This window comes from Bos taurus, chromosome 27, assembly GCF_002263795.3.
Source record: "Bos taurus isolate L1 Dominette 01449 registration number 42190680 breed Hereford chromosome 27, ARS-UCD2.0, whole genome shotgun sequence".
Classification (NCBI taxonomy): Eukaryota; Metazoa; Chordata; class Mammalia; order Artiodactyla; family Bovidae; genus Bos; species Bos taurus.
In genome coordinates, this window is record NC_037354.1 from 17,410,123 (window position 1) to 17,431,600 (window position 21,478).

General features: G+C 37.5%; 1 long non-coding RNA gene and 1 other non-coding gene across 2 annotated transcripts in view; both read right to left on the minus strand.

Moving 5' to 3' along the window:
- The window catches only part of LOC132344090 (uncharacterized), a 166,792-nt gene that overhangs the window by 100,366 nt on the left and 44,948 nt on the right, over positions 1–21,478 (minus strand). The gene's annotated exons all lie outside the window — the stretch shown is intronic.
- TRNAS-GGA (transfer RNA serine (anticodon GGA)) lies at positions 8,239–8,311 on the minus strand. The gene has a single exon. It is a non-coding gene; the product is annotated as a tRNA-Ser (tRNA).

The window sequence follows — 21,478 nt, forward strand, 5'->3', positions numbered from 1 at the left end:
AACTTTCCTTCCAAGGAGAAAGCATCTTTTAATTTCATGGCTGCAGTCACCATCTGCAGTGATTCTGGAGCCCAGAAAAATAAAGTCTGACACTGTTTCCACTGTTTCCCTATCTATTTCCCATGAAGTGATGGGACTGGATGCCATGATCTTCGTTTTCTGAATGTTGAGCTTAAAGCCAACTTTTTCACTCTTCACTTTCACTTTCATCAAGAGGCTTTTGAGTTCCTCTTCACTTTCTGCCATAAGGGTGGTGTCATCTGTATATCTGAGGTTATTGATATTTCTCCCGGCAATCTTGATTCCAGCTTGTGCTTCTTCCAGTCCAGCGTTTCTCATGATGTACTCTGCTTATGAGTTAAATAAGCAGGATGACAATATACAGCCTTGACGTACTCCTTTTCCTGTTTGGAACCAGTCTGTTGTTCCATGTGCAGTTCTAACTGTTGCTTCCTGACCTGCATACAGATTTCTCAAGAGGCAGGTCAGGTGGTCTGGTATTTCCTTCTCTTTCAGAGTTTTCCACAGTTTATTGTGATCCACACAGTCAAAGGCTTTGGCATAGTCAATAAAGCAGAAATAGATGTTTTTCTGGAACTCTCTTGCTTTTTCCATGATCCAGTGGATGTTGGCAATTTGATCTCTGGTTCCTCCGCCTTTTCTAAAACCAGCTTGAACATCTGGAAGTTCATGATTCATGTATTGCTGAAGCCCGGCTTGGAGATTTTTGAGCATTACCTTATTAGCATGTGAGATGAGTGCAATTGTGCGGTAGTTTGAGCATTCTTTGGCATTGCCTTTCTTTGGGATTGGAATGAAAACTGTTCTCTTCCAGTCCTGTGGCCACTGCTGAGTTTTCCAAATTTGCTGGCATATTGAGTGCAGCACTTTCACAGCATCATCTTTCAGGATTTGAAATAGGTCACCTGGAATTCCATCACCTCCACTAGCTTTGTTCATAGTGATGCTTTCTAAGGCCCACTTGACTTCACATTCCAGGATGTCTGGCTCTAAGTCAGTGACCACACCATCATGATTATCTGGGTCGTGAAGATCTTTTTTGTACAGTTCTTCTGTGTATTCTTGCCACCTCTTCTTGATATCTTCTGCTTCTCTTAGGTCCATACCATTTCTGTCCTTTATCGAGCCCATCTTGGCATGAAATGTTCCCTTGGTATCTCTAATTTTCTTGAAGAGATCTCTAGTCTTTCCCATTCTGTTGTTTTCCTTTATTTCTTTGCATTGATAGCTGAGGAAGGCTTTCTTATCTCTTCTTGCTATTCTTTGAAACTCTGCATTCAGATGCTTATATCCTTCCTTTTCTCCTTTGCTTTTCGCTTCTCTTCTTTTCACAGCTATTTGTAAGGCCTCCCCAGACCACCATTTTGCTTTTTTGCATTTCTTTTCCATGGGGATGGTCTTGATCCCTGTCCCCTGTACAATGTCACGAACCTCATTCCATAGTTCATCAGGAACTCTATCTATCAGATCTAGTCCCTAAATCTATTTCTCACTTCCACTGTATAATCATAAGGGATTTGATTTAGGTCATACCTGAATGGTCTAGTGGTTTGCCCTACTTTCTTCTAAATTAGTCTGAATTTGGCAATAAGGAGTTCATGATCTGAGCCACAGTCAGTTCCCGGTCTTATTTTTGTTGACTATATAGAGCTTCTCCATCTTTGGCTGCAAAGAACATAATAAATCTGATTTTGGTGTTGACCATCTGGTGATGTCCATGTGTAGAGTCTTCTCTTGTGTTGTTGGAAGAGGCTGTTGGCTATGACCAGTGCATTTTCTTGGCAAAACTCTATTAGTTTTTGCTCTACTTCATTCCATATTCCAAGGCCAAATTTGCCTATTACTCCAGGTGTTTCTTGACTTCCAACTTTTGCATTCCAGTCCCCTATAATGAAAAGGACATCTTTTTTGGGTGTTAGTTCTAAAAGGTCTTGTAGGTCTTCATAGAAACGTTCAACTTCTGCTTCTTCAGTGTTACTGGTTGGGGCATAGACTTGGATTACTGTGACATTGAATGGTTTGCCTTGGAAACGAACAGAGATCATTCTGTCATTTTTGAGACTGCATCCAAGTACTGCATTTCGGACTCTTTTGTTGACCATGATGGCTACTCCATTTCTTCTGAGGGATTCCTGCCCGCAGTAGTAGATATAATGGTCATCGGAGTTAAATTCACCCATTCCAGATCATTTCAGTTTCTGATTCCTAGAATGTCGACATTCACTCTTGCCATCTCTTATTTGACCACTTCCAATTTGCCTTGATTCATGGACCTGACATTCCAGGTTCCTATGCAGTATTGCTCTTTACAGCATCGGACCTTGCTTCTATCACCAGTCACATCCACAGCCGGGTATCGTTTTTTCCTTTGGCTCCATCCCTTCATTCTTTCTGGAGTTATTTCTCCACTGATCTCCAACAGCATACTGGGCACCTACTGATCTGGGAAGTTTCTCTTTCAGTATCCTATCATTTTGCCTTTTCATACTGTTCATGGGGTTCTCAAGGAAAGAATACTGAAGTGGTTTGCCATTCCCTTCTCCAGTGGACCACATTCTGTCAGACCTCTCCACCATGACCCGCCTGTCTTGGGTGGCCCCACGGGCATGGCTTAGTTTCACTGAGTTAGACAAGGCTGTGGTCCTAGTGTGGTTAGATTGACTAGTTTCCTGTGAGTATGGTTTCAGTTTGTCTGCCCTCTGATGCCCTCTTGCAACATCTACCATCTTACTTGGGTTTCTCTTACCTTGGGTGTGGGATATCTCATCTCGGCTGCTCCAGCAAAGCGCAGCCGCTGCTCCTTACCTATTTCAGCAAGGGAATACTCTAATATTTGGTGAAACACAGTTTGGAAAAGTTTGTTGATAAGTCAAAGTTTTGCCCATAGTTCCATTTGGTTCTCTCTGAAATTAATCTGTGTCCTGACACATGTCAATTGTCTGCCAGACTTTGTAAAAGTCTAAGTAGATCTATGAATTGTCACAAAGGTAGTGCAAGATAAGAAATCATTTTTATCTCATTTCTGATATTAAATGTTCCTTATCTGTTACCTTGGCAGAAAAGGAATTAAATGAGTTATTAAAGTGTGAGATGATCATTGCCAATTATCTCTGAGAACTATTTAAGCTTCTCTTAAAGGTGTGTCCCAAATAACATCTACCAAGAGACTGATCAAGGAAGCCCAAAATGGGCTGTTAGTTTAACAAATAAAAACATGGGCTATGGAAAAAAATTAACTGGTTTTTCTCTGAAGTCACAAACCTGCTACTAAGCATCATCACTTTCACAATCAGCTCATCAGGCATTTGTTAATTGTGCCCTGAGCTGAGCACTGCATTTTATCAAAAACATATATATCTTGCCATCCAGTTAGAGAAGCACTGAATAATTTTAACCATATCAAGATCCCCCTGTTTGACAAAGTATTCAAAAAGAATTTTAAAACTATTTACTTTGGAATGTAATAGATTCTCTTATCATTCTCTAGTTGGTTAAACCTAGAGAATTCCTGGTTCAATTGGGAACAATCACAAAAAGTGTCAACAAATATCAACCAGTGCTACCTGCTTGCAATAGATTTTTTTTTTTTTAATGGTTTCTTACTGATAAATTTTTTAGCTATTCAAGCCCCAGGAAAGCAAATTGGAAGTTGAAAATCTTTAATAAGTATTTTTTACAACAATAAATCGTCAATTTTACTAGACTTGCCAAAAGCAGGTAAGAAGGAAAAGTTCCTCCCATGAGGCTTTACTCTCGTAACAATTATGTGTTGCAGGAAGTTAGAGCTAATTAGTTTGTAAAGTACAGAGCTTCAGAAAGTGTAAGCTTCTTCAAACTGTATCCAATGAGAAGACACACTACTTACTATTTTCAAACAGTAAAAACAATAAAGAGCAAATTCTGAGGAAAAAAGCAGCCATACCTAAAATAATGATAATAAAACAACAATAACAAAATGTATTCCTGGTCAAATAAAAAAAAAAACCACACTTTTCTTTAAACTTCTAAGTTGGAAAATTAAAGTTAATTATTGCTGACAAATAAGTTCTAGAGAGTTGCTGTACAGCATTTTGCCTATCACCACAACATTGTATTGTACACTTAAAAGGTTGTTGAGCAAAAAAAAAAAAAAAAAGGTTGTTGAGCAAAGATCTCAAGTTAAATGTTCTTACCACAATAAAATATGCATATATATGTAATAATAACTTATAAGACTTAGCTTCTACAAAATGTAGCTGGGTTTTTAAGATAGAGATTTTTTGATACTTATAATGCACTGATTAAATATTTAGTTACCTTGGCTGGTGCCCACATACCACATAGGTAATATTAGTTTATTTGCTAAATGTCTCACCAACAAAAACTTTAGTTAATACAGTCACTTTAGCTTTATCCTTTCCAAGAAATGTTTGCAAAAGAAATAATATCTCAAAAGAGAAGTCACTGCTCATTCTGGACTGTAAATGAAGCATTTTGGCGTTGATATATATACAAGAAAAGATGTATAAACTACTATGGTGCTTGTTATCTTATTCAAGATACAAGAGAAATAAATGTCTTCCAATAGCTATTGTACAGATTTTTATGTTTCAGAATCTCTCGTTCCTAGATAATCTCATGCTCACACACACATATATACACACCACACAAAGGCAAAATAAAACTCAAATATATTTTAATCCAAACATGTTAAGTCAAACAACAGGATTCTAGTGCAGTTTTGCAGGCTTGGTCATGTTTGGCATATAAAAAAACGTTTGAATACTCAAAATTATTTTGGTATCATCTCTATGATACCAATTCCTAATTGGATCTCTGTAAATATACCAGTAAATATTTATCAGCTGCTGATTATGTGCCTTTGTTACCCTAAGATCTGTGCAGAATAAGAAAGTTTTCTTAGGGGGCATATTAAATGTTAGAAAGGTTTTCTAATACTAATTTCTAAAGCTTGTCAGAGTTGTCCACAGTTATGAAAATGATGGTAAAATCTATCTATCTCTGTATCTATCACACCACATACTATGCCACTCCACACTTCAGGTTAGAAAAATTAATGACTGAAACTGACGTCACAAAATTCTACTGTGAATTCTATAATCGGTTTCAAGGACCTGTGTTGGGTTACTGATGAGCTGAAAGAACTAATACAATATCCTTTGTTTAACGACCCAAATACTCCAAACATATTTTAAGTCAAGGAAAAACTACTACATTACTATGTTTTTAAAAATAAACTCTCTTCAAGCTTTGTGACTTTCCAGAACCTTCAAGAGCATATGTTTGTTTCAATGAAAGGTACATGAACTCTTTATGGTTTTTAAATATAGGTTGTGCAGACCTGCATATTAAGATAAGCATAACATCCTTTCAAAATTAAATTTCCAGTGGAATTTTTGCTCAATGTGAATAATGAGGTAAGCTCAGCATTATAGGAATTATAGTGGCCCTGAGTTTAATAAGTGCAAGCAGGTATCTTTAATTATGTATTTGAAATGGTTTAGGGACCTTCTCATTGTTCAACAGCAAAGCAATAAAGGGGGCCTATTTGCGCCATGTACTGTCCCCTCCCTAACATAATTCTGAAATATAAACTTTGCAAGGTTGTTTTCTGTGGTGTGGAAAACCAGTGTTTCTATGAGATAAAAACATGGAACTAATTGTTTATGTTAGAGCCTTTAGGACTGGTGGTATTTTACATGCAAATTCACTAGAGTAATTTGTTTTACATGTGTATTAAGCCAAAAGGATCAAATTATCTGAGTGGGTTGGACTAAGATGACAGACCCAGTTCATTCTATTTCGAAAAGAATTTGCGATTCAGCATTTTATACAAATCTAATTGAAATGTATTCATGCCTCTGTAAAGCAGTGATAAACTTAATAAATGAGGACAGTTATTATGCACCCAGAAAATATAAAAACCCAGGAAATTATAAAACCGTTATCAGCGTGACTGTTTAAAATAACGTAACTAGCTCTAAAGCTGGGTCAAAATAATTATTCCATCCGTCAGAAGGGCACTCTAGTAGAATGAACCACATTTTTCTGTCAACAGAATTAAGTTTCTTTATAGGATGACAATAATAGATGTTATCAGCATCTGCACCGTGTATCACGGATTACAGTTCAGGAGGGTCATTACCACCTGAACCAAGGCGAGCATCAATTCTCAGGCCAACACACAGGACTACCGTGTGTTATCATCTGCAACAAACAGGTCTGTGGTCCTTTATGAAGTGAAGGGCTTTGCTGTCACTGCAGCGAAAGAGGTAAAATAGCCCTTTTTGATCATGAAATCATGAGTCATTTAATATTGTATGAGTAGTTATTTTCAACTGTTTTCTTTTACTCCCTTCTTTTTGGTTGGTGCTAAAGCGAGATTTTTCCTGAAGAACCCGCCTGAGTACAAGAGTGGTTTCTGGGGGCAACATAGCAGGACCTGGATCCTAGGCACCTTTTCCTGCTACATAAGAGGATGTAGCAAATTTTTTTAAAAAGATTCTAACACCCTAGATGACATTTCATATCACTATTGTAACAGGGTATTTTTTGAAGAGCCTCTTAATGCTCTTTGGTTTTCTTACAATAATCCCCTTTTTAAAAAATGTTGAGTCTAACTCAACAGCTCTACAAGAAACTTTTGACTTGCTAACAAGATAAATAAAGGGTGCTTCATATTGAAGACCTCACTAAACAAAGTGCAGTTTGCAAATGTTTACCTTTTCAGCAAGCTTGGAAATATTTTCAAGTGAGAGAGCTTTGGGTAATAGTTTTGTAATGTGGAGGCAAATATAAAATTCAGTTCACTATAAATTTCTATTTTTTTCTATGTGTTCATCCAAGTACAGAACTCTAATGGCCAGTGTGTGACCTTTCTGTCTAGAATAGGAAACAACTTCCCTGTTAAGGGCAGAACACTGCAGTTGATGTCTAGATAGCCACCATTAAAAAGGCTGGACTACTTATTTTATGTGAATGATGTACTAAAATCCTCATACACATCAATTTTGGGGACAGGTCCACCTCAAAATGTTGGAAGAACATTTGAGCAGAACCTACTTATTAGAATCCTATTTTTAATTTTTTTTTTAATATTATCTTGGGACAAAAAATGAAACCCTCAAAGCATATACACATATGAGTCGTGGAAATAAATACTAAATGCAACCAAAAATGGGTCAGATGATCATTTTCGTGGTGCTCCAGGCAGCATCTAATTATAAAGGGTTTTTTGATGGGTTTTGTTTTCTTTTCTTTTCAGGCATATTGATATATTCTTGTCCAGGAAAAAGGAACTCATGAAATAAGTCTTTAATTCTAATGTACAATAGATGGAAGGAATTTGGGGGTTCTACACATGTCTATAAAAGACAAAGTGACCTCCAAAGTTACACTCGAGCTCTGTTTCGGTGAGTCTGTGAGTTGTGATGAATGAAAATGGGCAGGAGCGGGCCATGTAAGCAACCTCAGTGTCAGTGAACAATGTATTCTGCTCTCTATGCAAGGACATGACTGCAGGCCTTGCACCAAGCACACATCCCCATGAGTCCAGGACTGCAAGGTGTTACTTACACCTGCGGAAGAGCAGTGAAAACAATGAAAAGAACTCAGACCTTTGTGACGTCAACACTGTCTAAACAAATTCCTGTTTAAATAATCATGAGCAGAAAACACCAACTCTCGGATGACAAAAACTGAAAAATAGAAAACTGAGCTTTGTGTTCTTATAATTTCTTTTCATGGCAGTGCCTAAATTAATGTACTACTATTCTACACTTGCTTACATGATCTCAGATAAATATATTTATCTAGCATTTTCACTTGTGTCCTCCACTTTAATAGTAACATCTAAGAGGTTTTGATAAACTTCTACAGACAAAGGCAAGCAGAACAGCAAAAGTGCTCTTAATGTTGTAAACGATGAAACTTCCTTTCATACTTACAAACAAGTTAAAAACAAGATATTCTTATAATCCAATCATGCCAAGTCTAGATTGAAACTCCAAACAGGATAGCCAATGTGGAAATATAAAGCTAAGGGTTGGTTTCAAAGCACAGTAGAGATGCTTGAAAAGGGAAAGTGAAAGTGAAGCCGCTCAGTCCTGTGTCCAACTCTTTGCAACCCCATGGACTGTAGCCTACCAGGCTCCTCCCTCCATGGGATTCTCCAGGCAAGAGTACTGGAGTGGGTTGCCATTTCCTTCTCCAGGGGATCTTCCTGACCCAGGGATCGAACCCGGGTCTCCTGCATTCCAAGCAGACGCTTTAACCTCTGAGCCACCAGGGAAGCCTTTTTAGAGATGCTTAAGACATATTAAAATAGATTTGTAGGGACTTCCCTGGTGGTCTAGTGGTTAAGACTCTATGCTCCCAATGCAGGAGGCACAGGTTCTATTCAGGGTCAGGAAACTAAGATCCAGCAAGCCATGTGGTGCAGCCAAAAAAAAAAAAAATAGATTTGTAAAAATGGGAGAGTAACTTGAAGAAGCAAATGCTCTATTGAAAACTTCGTCTGTATACATGAAGAGAAACAGAGAACAAAAAGCAGATGGAAAGACAAAGGCTGGAAACAGCAGAAAAAACTTGATTGTTAAGATAATAGTAAGGTTTTGAATGAAGCAAGAAGGCAAAGACCCAAAGCTGTTATTACAGTCAAGATCCCTCTTCTCTAGGCTGTTGGTTTTATTCTTGGCTCCTCAGGCCATACCCATCTGATTAGTTATAAAGGTTACAATCCCTAAACCAAAATTTGTCTCAAAGTTCTCATCCAGTAACCCACCAGAGACTGTGAAGACCTCCAAGAGCTAGAGATAGATATCAAAGCTTTAGAACTACATCATAAGAAATCTTTTCTCATTTTATCCATGTGAGAAAAGAAGTAATAATTATGTTTTTGCCTTTAGCATTGCTTTTAATTCTCAGAACTTTTTGGTAACATACGGAGTTTGTTTTAGTTATGAAAATTAACTGTGTTTATTTTAATTGCCAGATAATATAAAATTCAATGAATATTTTTTTACCCATAGAATGTGGAAATTATGCTGTCTAACCATGTGAAATATGAACTGTTCCTTTGGCTATTCATCTACTGGCTTGGCATGACTTTTATTTTAAATTCTAATTTTCAAAGTCCTTTCGGAGGGTGTTGTTACTTCATCCCATAGTCCTGTGAGATATGTACGGTGTCTGTAAAATTCTGAAGTGTGTGTAGGTTTTTTTAAGTATCACATATAATTAGGATTAAATATTCACATTATCATGAGCCTGTTCTTACAGATATAAAGCAAAGAAAATTCCCAATGGGCAATATTTCAGAAAATATTTGCATCCTTAACTTTTATAGCATTAAATCTGTCTTACTGAGTTAAAGCTAACATTGGTTTAGTGACCAACTTTGAATATTAAAACATAAATAAATAAATCAAAAATATGACCTAAAAGATAACTAATTGAGCAAGAGAAAGAGATAAACAACATAAATTATAAGTTATTGATTTCATTTTCATATTTTAACTGGTTATTCTGCCAGTTGTAAGTATAGTTTATGTACGTGAACACATACATATTGCCACTGTTTAAAAATGACATGGTTCAAAGATCTTTAAAGAAATTTAATACTTTATGGGCTTAAATTATGAAATCTTTATCCCAGAAAAACTGGAAAACAAAAAAATCAGAACACTTTGCCTTTTCTAATGCTATAATTCTGTATTATTTGGTTAACTCTTTAGTCTTCATGTTGCCCTCAAATATTTAATTGCTGGTGTGTGTTATTCGCTCAGTTGTGTCCAACTCTTTGCAACCCCATGGACTGTAGCCCGCCAGGCTCCTCTGTCTATGAAATCCTCCCGGCAAGGATACTGCAGTGGGTTGCCACTTCCTTCTCCAGGGGATCTTCCTGAACCAGGGATCGAATCTGGGTCTCCTGCATTGCAGGCAGATGCTTTACTGTCAAAGCTACTGCTGCTGCTAGGTTGCTTCAGTTGTGTCCGACTCTGTGCAACCCCATAGACGGCAGCCCACCGGGGTCCGCTGTCCCTGGGATTCTCCAGGCAAGAACACTGGACTGGGTTGCCATTTCCTTCTCCAGTCAAAGCTAGTAGGGAAGCCCTTTAATTGCTGCAGCTGCTGCTAAATCGCTTCAGTCGTGTCTGACTCTGTGTGACTCCACAGACGGCAGCTCACAAGGCTCCCCCGTCCCTGGGATTTTCCAGGCAAGAACACGGCGTGGGTTGCCATTTCCTTCTCCAATGCAGGAAAGTGAAAAGTGAAAGTGAAAGTGAAGTCGTGTCTGACCCTCAGCGACCCCATGGACTACAGCCTACCAGGCTCCTCTATCCATGGGATTTTCCAGGCAAGAGTACTGGAGTGGGGTGCCATTGCCTTCTCCTCTTTAATTGCTAGAGACAGCAATAAACATTGACTCAATCTGTAATTTACATAATCCTGGAAAAAATTGCTCAGAACAGCTAATCTATAACTTGGCAGTGGAAACACTTGAAGAAGATGCACTAATCTAACAAATTAAGATTTTAATCTATAAAGTGTGTTCATTATATAGAGATCAATTCAACAAATACAGTCTCCAATAAAGCACAGTCCTGAGTCCTTTTAAGATGCACAGCAAATGAAATCCTTGCCCTCAAGGAGCTTAGGTTACGTGTGTACATTAGAAGGAAGATCTGTGCTTCTATTAAAGTTGTTTTGCCTCAGACAATTTTATATAGGAGCATTAAACCTCATGAACATAATGCTTTTTTCCTTTAAGAACAGTAAAACTAAAGACATTTATAGGGAAACACTGCAATTGTATTTAAAGACAATTGAAATTACTTAAAAGCGAAGACACCATAAAATACTTTTAACATGAAACTATACTATTAGAGTCCTCAAATAAAGAGACATGTCCACATTGTTAACTGCAATTCAGGAGGAAAATGACACTTTTAAGAAGCCAAATTTTTTCAGTTAAACAATATTTTTAAAATAATTCTAAAGAATTTCTTTTAAGCACAAAGTTAACAAAACATGTATCAATCTGAATGTTTTCTGAGGGTACTTAAATTTATTTTTTAATCTGGTGACTTAATATGAGAAATGCTATTAAATGCATCCCACCTTCACCATAGGTTCTCCAATGACTTAAAGGAAGAATGGTACTTTATTTATCTTCTTTTCGTCAGTCCTTAGCATGGAGACTTGTACATAGTAGGAAAGAAACAAAAGTTGCTCAATGTTAGAACTACTTCTAATATTATCTATTTGGTCACCTGCAGAATTATTTTCACATGCTCAGTGTCCCTTCTACTCTCTACCATCCCTAACAGCAATTCTCAGATGTTGCTACTGCCCTATAGAAGGATGAGGGAGAAGCAGGTAAACTTGTGGGAGCACGAACAAAAAAGAAAACTGGTCAGGTTTTACAAATGATCAACAGAGTGATGGCAAGCCTCTGGCAGCTACTGTGCTATCAGATGGGTAGAAAACATTCATCACCATTGCTAACTATTTTCTGGATAATGCTATTCATTGAACTCTCAAATTTAAATCATCACACACCGGCTAAAGATATGAGCAACTCATCCAACAGGGCAGGACTAGCTATAATTAATATATAATAAATTTCTAATAAATATTTTAATGAATAATTAAGTGAATAAATGAGAAGAGAGATACAAAATGAAATGAAATGAGGCATGAAATTAGTATTGAGTGGCACAGAAAAAGAAGTCCAGTGGTAGAGGGCCAGAGGTAAGACACAGGACCATCAAAAATCACATATGGATACAACTGGATTTCAGCCACACTACTGGCTAGCTGACTCAGTACACAGCACTGCCTATGAAAATGTAGACAGTAGCTCTGTGCCTTTACACACCCGCCACCTTTCTTCCGGAAAGGACCAAACACTCATTACTTACGTAGTCTTAGATCTTTATCTCAAGCATTATCTTCTAGAAATTTCCTGTAATGACCTGCCTCCTTCTCTTGCTTTAGCAGTTATATGTTCTACCAGTCATTAGGAGTTCTTATTCTCTTTGTAGCCTTTTTTTTTAGTGCTCTATTTATTGGGTATCTTCTGTATCATATCCACTAGGCACTGGGTATAGAAAAGTGAACAAAATCTTACTGTCCAGCACAGCAATACACTATAATGTAAGCCTTTGTTTCCTATGTTATTTTCTTTGTTTCACAAGAATAGTCTTAACAATTAAATGTGTTTTACAAGTATTGCTGCCTTAGTAACTATTTAAATGATAGGTATGTGATAGAGGTTAGAATTATTTAGCAATTTCCTAAAAGCACATGGAACATTAGGAGAGATTTTGTTTCTAATGAGGGGGATAAAAATGGACTAGTTTTCTCCATTATATATTAAATATGAGGGATCTTCATGCAAATGTTAGATTGTAATTCCTCTCTACATCTCCTAACAAAAGACCTCAATTAACTTACTGAAACAATTAACTAATTGTAAACGAAATTAATAATCTAGATAAATTCCATGTAATAGCTATAATATCCTTATACAACTACCTTATAGAATCCAAAGGCTATTTTTTTAGTGCATTAATGAAATTCTCCTTTCTGAGAATATTAGGAAATAGGATTTTTAAATTAAAAAATAATAAACACGTTCCTTTTTCTCAAGAAATATACCTGGTTTAGTGTTTTGCCTCTATGGTATGAAAAGACAACTTTTAATAAAAGACAGCTCGGAAAATATTTTACAATTCCCAATGAAAGGCTAATAGCAAAAACACACCTACCCTCAAATTAAGCAATATATAATAATGGTTAATGAAACGAGCTTCGGAATCTAGCAGCCTGAGTCTGAACTTCATGTCATTACTGACCACCTGGGAGACTTGGACACTTCCCTTGATTTTACTAAGCCTTGGCTTTCCTGTCTGTTGTCTGTGGTCAAAGTGCAATGGTGAATTAAACATTTTTCTCAGTCTCGAACACAGAGTAAGGGCTTAATAAATGTCACACATCATTATTACATGTTTGTTCAACTGACATTATTCCCACTGAGTGGTGCCAACTTTGAAAAAAAATATTATAGGGTAGTTCACCATATGACTCCTAAAATCTCTCCACTGATTAATATTAAAATTTTATTTTCGATTAATAATTTCAGCTTCAAAATGTAAGTTTTTTTTCTTTGTCTCTCACATAAAGAAATAGTCAAGCTTAACATAAGAAATGCTTTGAGGATGCATTAAGCAGACCTTTATACCCATGTCTGGAAAAATAACCTTTTAATTAAGGTTATTATTGCACATTTTTTGCCTGATTTCAATTTTAATTAATAGTGTTAAATAATTCAAGAAAATTAACTATGAAAATAGTGAAATTATAATCAATGGGGTAGATGAGCAAGAATAGGCTTGGAATGCATCGAAGTACATAAACTAACTTCTCAACTCAGGTGAATGCCTTGTGTACTCTGCAGCGAGACCTGACTCCCACTGTCACAGAAATATGCCAACTAGAACCAGCTCTTATTTGCCTTTATTTCTCTGCTCCGTGACCCTCTCTGACTTCTCCTTGAAACATCCTTTGAGCATAACCTGATTCTCATTCAATTCTCTTTCCTTCAGCCTCCCTGTATTCTCTGAATCTTTTTTAGATTCTGTTTTATTCCCACCTTTTGCAGGTCTATTTTCCGCCTCTTCTTGTGTCCCTCTACATTTTTTCGATTACAGTCACTAACTTCACATTCATAACTTCCATTTATTTCAGAAAGACTTCAGCCACCTCACCACTTCTGTCTGTTTCTGTTTAGATATTTGATGACACCCAGAGTCAAGGAATGCTGGGAAATACCTCTAGCTGAAAGGTCAAGAGCCCAAAAAAGACTTGGGAGAATTTTTTTTTTTTTTTTTTTTGAGGAAGAGCCAATGCAATGACTAGTCTTTATTGGGAAGAAGGAACTTCACAGCACATTTTGAGAGAGTTAATGCAGGGGTTCAGCAGGCCAACTGGGAGGCACCAGCTTGTAGTCCATATTTAGGGCATCTTTGAGTCTTGACACTGTGCAGCTAGAACCAGATGACAGCACTGTTTTCTTCACAGTTGCATGCCACTATTCACTCGCTGGTGATGGAGGAGACTAAATTAGGATCTGCTTTGGTACCCAAAGCTGCCTCTGGGGCGAGCACATTGAATGGGTCTCATCCCTTCTGTGACCTTCCTCTCCAGACCAGTTGTCTGCTCACCATTAGCAGGAACGCCACCTCTGTAGGCCTTCAAGTGCATCACAGTAGGTCCACCTGGCCCATGGGGCCTCAGGGCGGTCTCCAGCCGGTGTTGCGGCTCTGCAAAGTAACCCTGACTGGCTTTCTCTCTAAGGAAAAGAGTGAATGAAGTCTGCTGACCTCTACCCCTCACCTTGGTTCTCAGTTTCCCTTCCGCTGAGGCCAAAGCCCTACTCACCCTCCCCATTTTTTCCAGAACAAATCACTATACAGAACCCTTGACTGGGTTCCTGCTACCTGTTTTTGGCCTCTTTTCTTACTTACTTATTATTTCAAGTATCTTCAGATGGACTGTACCATAATTTGTCACAAAAAAGTGACAAACAAAAAGTTATTATGTTCACAGGAAAATAATGGACTAAAGCAATGGGGATAAAGTTGATATGAGTAAGGAAAAAAAAAACTTAAACACTGAAGAATAACCAGAATTCCATATTTTCTTGCAAGTCAACAACAAAGAGCTTTAAAGAAGATATCCACAGGTAAGTAAAGATGTGTTATATTTAAGTATTGACGTATAAGCAAAACTAATAACTATAACAGGCAAAAAAAATGCAATTGAGAGAAGACATTGCTAAACCTCAGTGGTGATAACAGGAAAGAGGAAGAATTAGAAGTTACAGATGCAAGACAAATTACTATTGGAAATGCGAGAAGGGTCATTGTTACAGATCTCATGGACATGAAAAAGATAATACAAGAATATTATGAACAGCTCTATAACCACAAACTTAATAATGTAGGCGAAATGGGACAATTCTTTGAAAGATACAATGTACCAAAACTCGCACAAAGAGATTAATAGGCCTCCATCAAATAACTAAAGTGAATCAACAATGAGTAACCTTCCAACACAAAAGCATCCAGCCCAGGAGATCTCAATGGTTAATTCTACCAAACATTTAAAGAAAAGATGATCCAGTTCTCCACTGCTGCTGCTGCTAAGTCGCTTCAGTCATGTCCGACTCTGTGCGACCCCATAGACGGCAGCCTACCAGGCTCACCTGTCCCTGGGATTCTCCAGGCAAGAATACTGGAGTGGGTTGCCATTTCCTTCTCCAATGCATGAAAGTGAAAAGTGAAAGTGAGGTTGCTCAGTCGTGTCTGACTCTTTGCGACCCCATGGACTGCAGCCTACCAGGCTCCTCCATCCACGGGATTTTCTAGGCAAGAGTACTGGAGTGGGATGCCATCGCCTTCTCCGCCAATTTGCTCCAAAAAACAGAAGCAGAAGGGACCCCTCCTAACTTATTCAATATGAGGTCAGCATTATCCTAATACCAGAGAGACATAAGAAAGAAAAACTAAGAACAATATTCCTCATGAATATACATGCAAAATTCTCAATTAAATATTAGAAATGGAGTCCAAAAATGTATAAAAATAATTCCACACAATGATCAAACCTGGAATCTACTCCAGGTATGCAAGGTTGGCTTAAACCAATTAGTGTAACGCATTACATCAACAGCATAAAGAAATTATAGATGTAGTAAACCACATGATAATGACGATTTTGGGGGAGGGAACTTTGGGATTATCTCAAAAGAATACATCCCTAGAGAATGCCACAGATCACTAAGTTTGGCCAGCTCATGGGAAAGAAGAAAAACACCCATTGATTCAAAAGACTTAGAGGTAAGTTTGAGAGTCCAGACTTCATTCTTAATGTCACAATATAACATTTTACAAAACCTTACTTTACAAAACCTTAATCTTACTTTGTAATGGTAAAATAGCTAAATATAATAGTCATGTGCACTCCACAGAATTTGTGCAAGCAAAATGATTGTACTTATGACATCATTTTGAAAATCAAAACGTAAGCCAATATGTTTTAACATAAAATATTCAGATTTTGGTTTCAGGAGGTACAACATTAGCAATTATGAGTTTTCTATTAAAAATGTGACTAAATAATCTCTAAAGAAAGCTAAGTATAGGGTATGTGAGGCAGGGCTAAATTTACAAAGCTAATATTTGTAACATGAAATAAAATTTGAAATTCACTGGGCTGAAATATATTCAATATCATATGACTAGAGGAGAAGAGAATAAAAAGGATATGTGAAATTTTAAATATATTCCTCTCATTTTAAGAATGACTCCTGTAAAAAGAATGAATTATAATATTCTAAATGTAAACTCAAGTCCCTCAAATATCAAACCTGAACTAAAATGAAATCTCCATTTTTATCAGTGGGTAGACAGAGTTTCTGCTTTAAGGTTCATTTTTTTAATCTTGTGCAAAAGCAAAATATTTATACACTACTATACATTTTCCACAGCCTTCTACTTTTCTGTATTTATCTCCTTTTTTGAGCACATAATGTATTTCCGTCTACTGAAAAAAAAAAAAACTGTCTCAAATATTACTACTGATTGAACTAAATTTGGCTTTTATACAAACCCACATGGGAAAAGAATACTAATAAAGTCACTGACGGTGGAGAATCTACAACCATCTGTCACTTGCCAAGCTATGTTTACACTCCGGCAGAGAAGGACTATAAGGTAACTTTTTCCTAAAACTGCTTATCATTACCAGCACGAGGAACTTTCTCCAGATCCTTAATAAGTTATATACAAGCTGAAACGATGTCCTTTTTCAAACCTTAACCCTGCTCCATATCATTATTTATTCAAGCACTGGCTTCATTCAGAGTTAGAAGGAAGAAGGCAAGGCATCAAATGACATCATTTCAGCTTTCTACGATAAATTATACACCTGTCAAATCTCCACATTCTATAAAACTGCATGACTTTGGAAGCACATGAGCATTTTCAATTTTTTCCATTATTCTTCCATTTAACTTATAAAATATAGATGAAAAATATTTTTTTTTTTTGCATTTAGTGAATCCCTGTTATGATTTCTTGGTTAAAAATACAAAATTTAGAAACTCTTATTGAATTAAGGGAAAAATACATGCCCACTAAAATATTACAGTAACGTAGTTTTTTTCAATGAAGCAACTCTTAGAGTGAAACAACCACATTCCAAAATATTCATCACAGATCCAATGAGCATTAGAAACTTAGTATAGGAAGACATAGCAAAACTGTACCCAGGTCCCTGGGAACTTACCACCCAGTTAAGTAAGTTATATAGTAGTAATAACAACAACAACAACAAAGCAAATATATGTACTACAATGTAGTACATGAGTATATAAGGATTACTATATGTCAGGTATATGTCTAAGTCCCTTACCTATACTAATTCATGTAATACTTACAACCACCCTACAGAATGGGTAAATTTATTATGAATCTGCATCTGCTGCACTGGCAGGCAGGTTCTTTACCACTGGGAAGCCTTTTGGGTGTATTATCCATATAAATATACCACAGGCACCTCAAATTCAACATGCCACCCTGACATTTATAAAAACACTTTTCATGTGTTCACTTGCTTTCTCTCTCCCTGACTAGTATGTAAGCTCCGTGGAACAAGATCTTGCCTGTTAGTTTATGGTTATATTCCTGGTGACCAGGCATGGTGCCAGGCATATAACAGGGGCTGATTTATTTGCTAAATGCTGAATACTTATGTATATAAAAAAATGAAAGTCTAAATTTGTCTTAACTTCTTCCCCCACCAAACAAACAACAAAAACAACAAAGGCTTGACCGTCTTGATACATGCTATTTCTTGTGTTACACACGTGTTCAGGCAAAAGACCTAGAAATCGATTTGCTCCCTTTTCACCACCACTCTCCATACTACAATCACGCAATCGTCTTGCTCCTTCCTTCTAATTATCTAATTCTTCCACTTCTGTTTTCACTTCCACTATTGTATTTCTGACTACCACGTATTAATATTTTGCTGGGAATGCTACAGCCTCTTTACACATTTGCCCCTGACTTTTTTTCCAGTCCACTCTCCCCACTGGCATTCAATTAATGTTTCTAGAATATAAATCTGATTACATCGTTCTCTTATTCAGATATTTGATAGGTTTCCAGGGTCCTCAGGATGAAGTGGAGAAGGCAATGGCACCCCACTCCAGTACTCTTGCCTGGAAAATCCCATGGACGGAGGAGCCTGGTGGGGTGGGGTCCATAGGGTCGCTAAGAGTCAGACACGACTGAGCAACTTCATTTTCACTTTCATGCATTGGAGAAGGAAATGGCAACCCACTCTAGTGTTCTTGCCTGGAGAATCCCAGGGACGGGGGGGCCTGGTGGGGTGGGGTCCATGGGGTCGCACAGAGTCAGACACAACTGAAGTGACTTAGCAGCAGCAGCAGGATGAAGTACAAGTTCCTTAACACCAGTTAGAATGTCTTTCATGGTCTAGTCATTGCATAAGGCTATAATCTCAGCCTCACAACAAACCCTTCTACTGAACTTCTTGGCTGCCTAAATTTTACATTAATGAAACTCTTTGAGTTTATCAATTAAATTTCTTCTCTTGTTCCCTTGGGTTTTTTCAAATAATGATACAACCTGAACCTCTCCTTTTTCCCTTTTCCCTTCTTCCATAATATTTATCATTCAGGTCTTGGGTTTAATATCTCCTCTTTTAGAAGGCTTCCCATAATTCCCAAAATGATGTTATCTGCTTGATTATGTTCTCTATTCCTACTGCTGCTGCATTCTGTATTACCTTCTTCTGGGAACTGCTACAGATGATTTAGGGCTTCCCAGGTGGCTTGGTGGGTAAAGAAGCCACTTGCCAATGCAGGAGATGTAAGAGACACAAGTTCAATCCCTGGGTCAGGAAGATCACCTGGAGGATGACGTGGCAACCCACTCCAGTATTCTCGCCTGGAGAATCCCCAAGGACAGAGAAGCCTGGTGGGCTGGAGTCCATAGGGTCACAACTGAGTGACTAACACACACAGAGATGACCTAAGATGCCTAAGTAAATCATGCTCGTCACCATATCATAATAAAGAAGGCTCCTAGCTGGCTCAACCACACCAGGGCACTGTTTCAACTCACCCTGTCCTCTAGCATCTACCCACCCACGTGCACGCTTGTGGAACAATCAGATTTTAAAGGAAAGACATGACTGATGAAACTTATTTGTGGATTCTCTCCTCCTTCCTCAGAACCAAGCATCTGTGAATTTATGTTGCTCACTGATGCAGGGAGATTTGAGGAGCTGCTGAGTTTGCGTCACAGATGTGTACATGCCCAAGTATATATACATCTTTTCATCAACTTACACAATTCTGGAATTCCAGGATAAAGTCACAGAATTTATCCCCCAACTGTGTCCTTTAACAAACATTTACTGCATGAAGGACATCCAAACAATAAACTACACTCCCCCTCCAGAACTCATAGCTGGGTCCTTATTAAGATATCATTACCAATATTCCTCTTTAGTGGTACAAAACAGCCACATAACCCCTAGGAACTCTCTGGAATATCACTTATTTAATCATTTTCACTATACTTATCACCACCTGAAATTATCCTGTTCATGAATTTGGTTATTTGTCCATTGCCTCTCCCCTCCCAGTCACTGTCATGCAAACTTTTTGATAGCAGGGACCTCGTATGACTTTCTCCATGTTCTACTGCTAGTCTCTGCAAAAATAGTTGGTACATAATAGGTGACCATTAAATATTTACTTAATTAGGAAAAGGACAAATGAATAGATTCCATGGATATTTTGAAAACACTATACTCTCTATTCGGAGAGGTTCAAACTAGGACACAACGAGGGTACATTATATCCAGAAGGAGGTAACTTGAATTAACAAATTGGTATTCCTTCTCAAATTCTAATAATTTTTTTCAGTTTTAGAAGTAATTAGCTTGCAAAAAAATTGTGAAAGGTAGATTTATAATCTCAAAAGACAGATTCAAACCTATAAAGTATCAACATACTTTTAAAGGTAAATAATTAGAAATTAAATTATATCTTGATTTGAAAGAATGTCAGCTAAGGGTTTACATCTCTTCATTAGTAAGGAAGCAGGTGCCACTCCCACTGATTTGTATCTTACTCATACACACAAAAACAAGCTAACTGGAAACAATTCTTTTAACTTATCTACCAGTCCCTAACTGAAACCAAAGTTTTCTGGCTTGTGTGCAGAAAACTTCATCAAGATCCTACTCAGGATCTACACAACATCTATAAAAGATCTATGCTGGATGAGTTCAACTCAGAGTCACAGAGAACACCATTTGGTCTCCAGCCATCGTCTCCACCTTAGTATTGACCAAGGCTCCTGAAATAAGCACTGAGGTTCAGAACCACTCATAAAGAGTCTTTCAGAAATCTCCTTTGCCCTGCTATGTCTCATTCCACACCTGTCTGCACCTTAGCTAGCACTGTATCTATCCTAACTGAATGGTTCTTAAAATGATGAAGTAGAACACCAGCTAATAATAAGGTCCCTGACCATGAATATTTCTGTTTGCAGAGAACAGAAGACTAACTGAGCTGATCAATATTATAGTCTCAACTGCCCTACACCTGGACAGTATGATGCTGCTAACTGCGGTATAGAAACATCACTCTAAGTGCTAAGTAATAGGAAGAATATGTCTGTCATTAATTATGAGTTGGAATTCACACTATGCAGGGTACTATTCAAAGCCACTACATTCTTACACAACTGTAAATCACAATTTTATTTTAGAACAGGGCCTCTGCTTTCTGACTAGGTTTATAAAGAACATGACACAATGGGAAAGTGGACATTTACTAATACTCCCTTCTGCACCCGCACACAAGGAGCAGGTAATAAATGCTGCTGTCTGACTTGATCATGATGATGCCTGGCACAGTGGAGACACAATGAATGAATATTCTTTGACTGATGATGAGACAAGCAGCACAAACATGGATTTTTCTCCTTTGTCAGTTTGCCCCAAATAGTTTTGAACAAAAGCAAAATGTGCTCCAGCCGCAGCAGAAAGCTAAGACAACAGAATCTTTCTTGTTTCATCTTAATAATATTTACATATCAGTTTCTATATATAACTGATATATATAACAGGCACTGTTTAACCCTCAAAGCCACCCTAATAAATAATGATGATGATAATAACGGGCTATTAGGATTTCTGCTTTTACAGATGAACAGAAAACACAGAGGAGAGTATCTTGTCCAAGGTCACTTTCCCTTTCCAGTAGATTTCACTTTTGGCCTCTTATGTACAGTGCTGCAGGGCTTCCCTGGTGGCTCAGAGGGTAAAGAATCTGCCTGCACTGCAG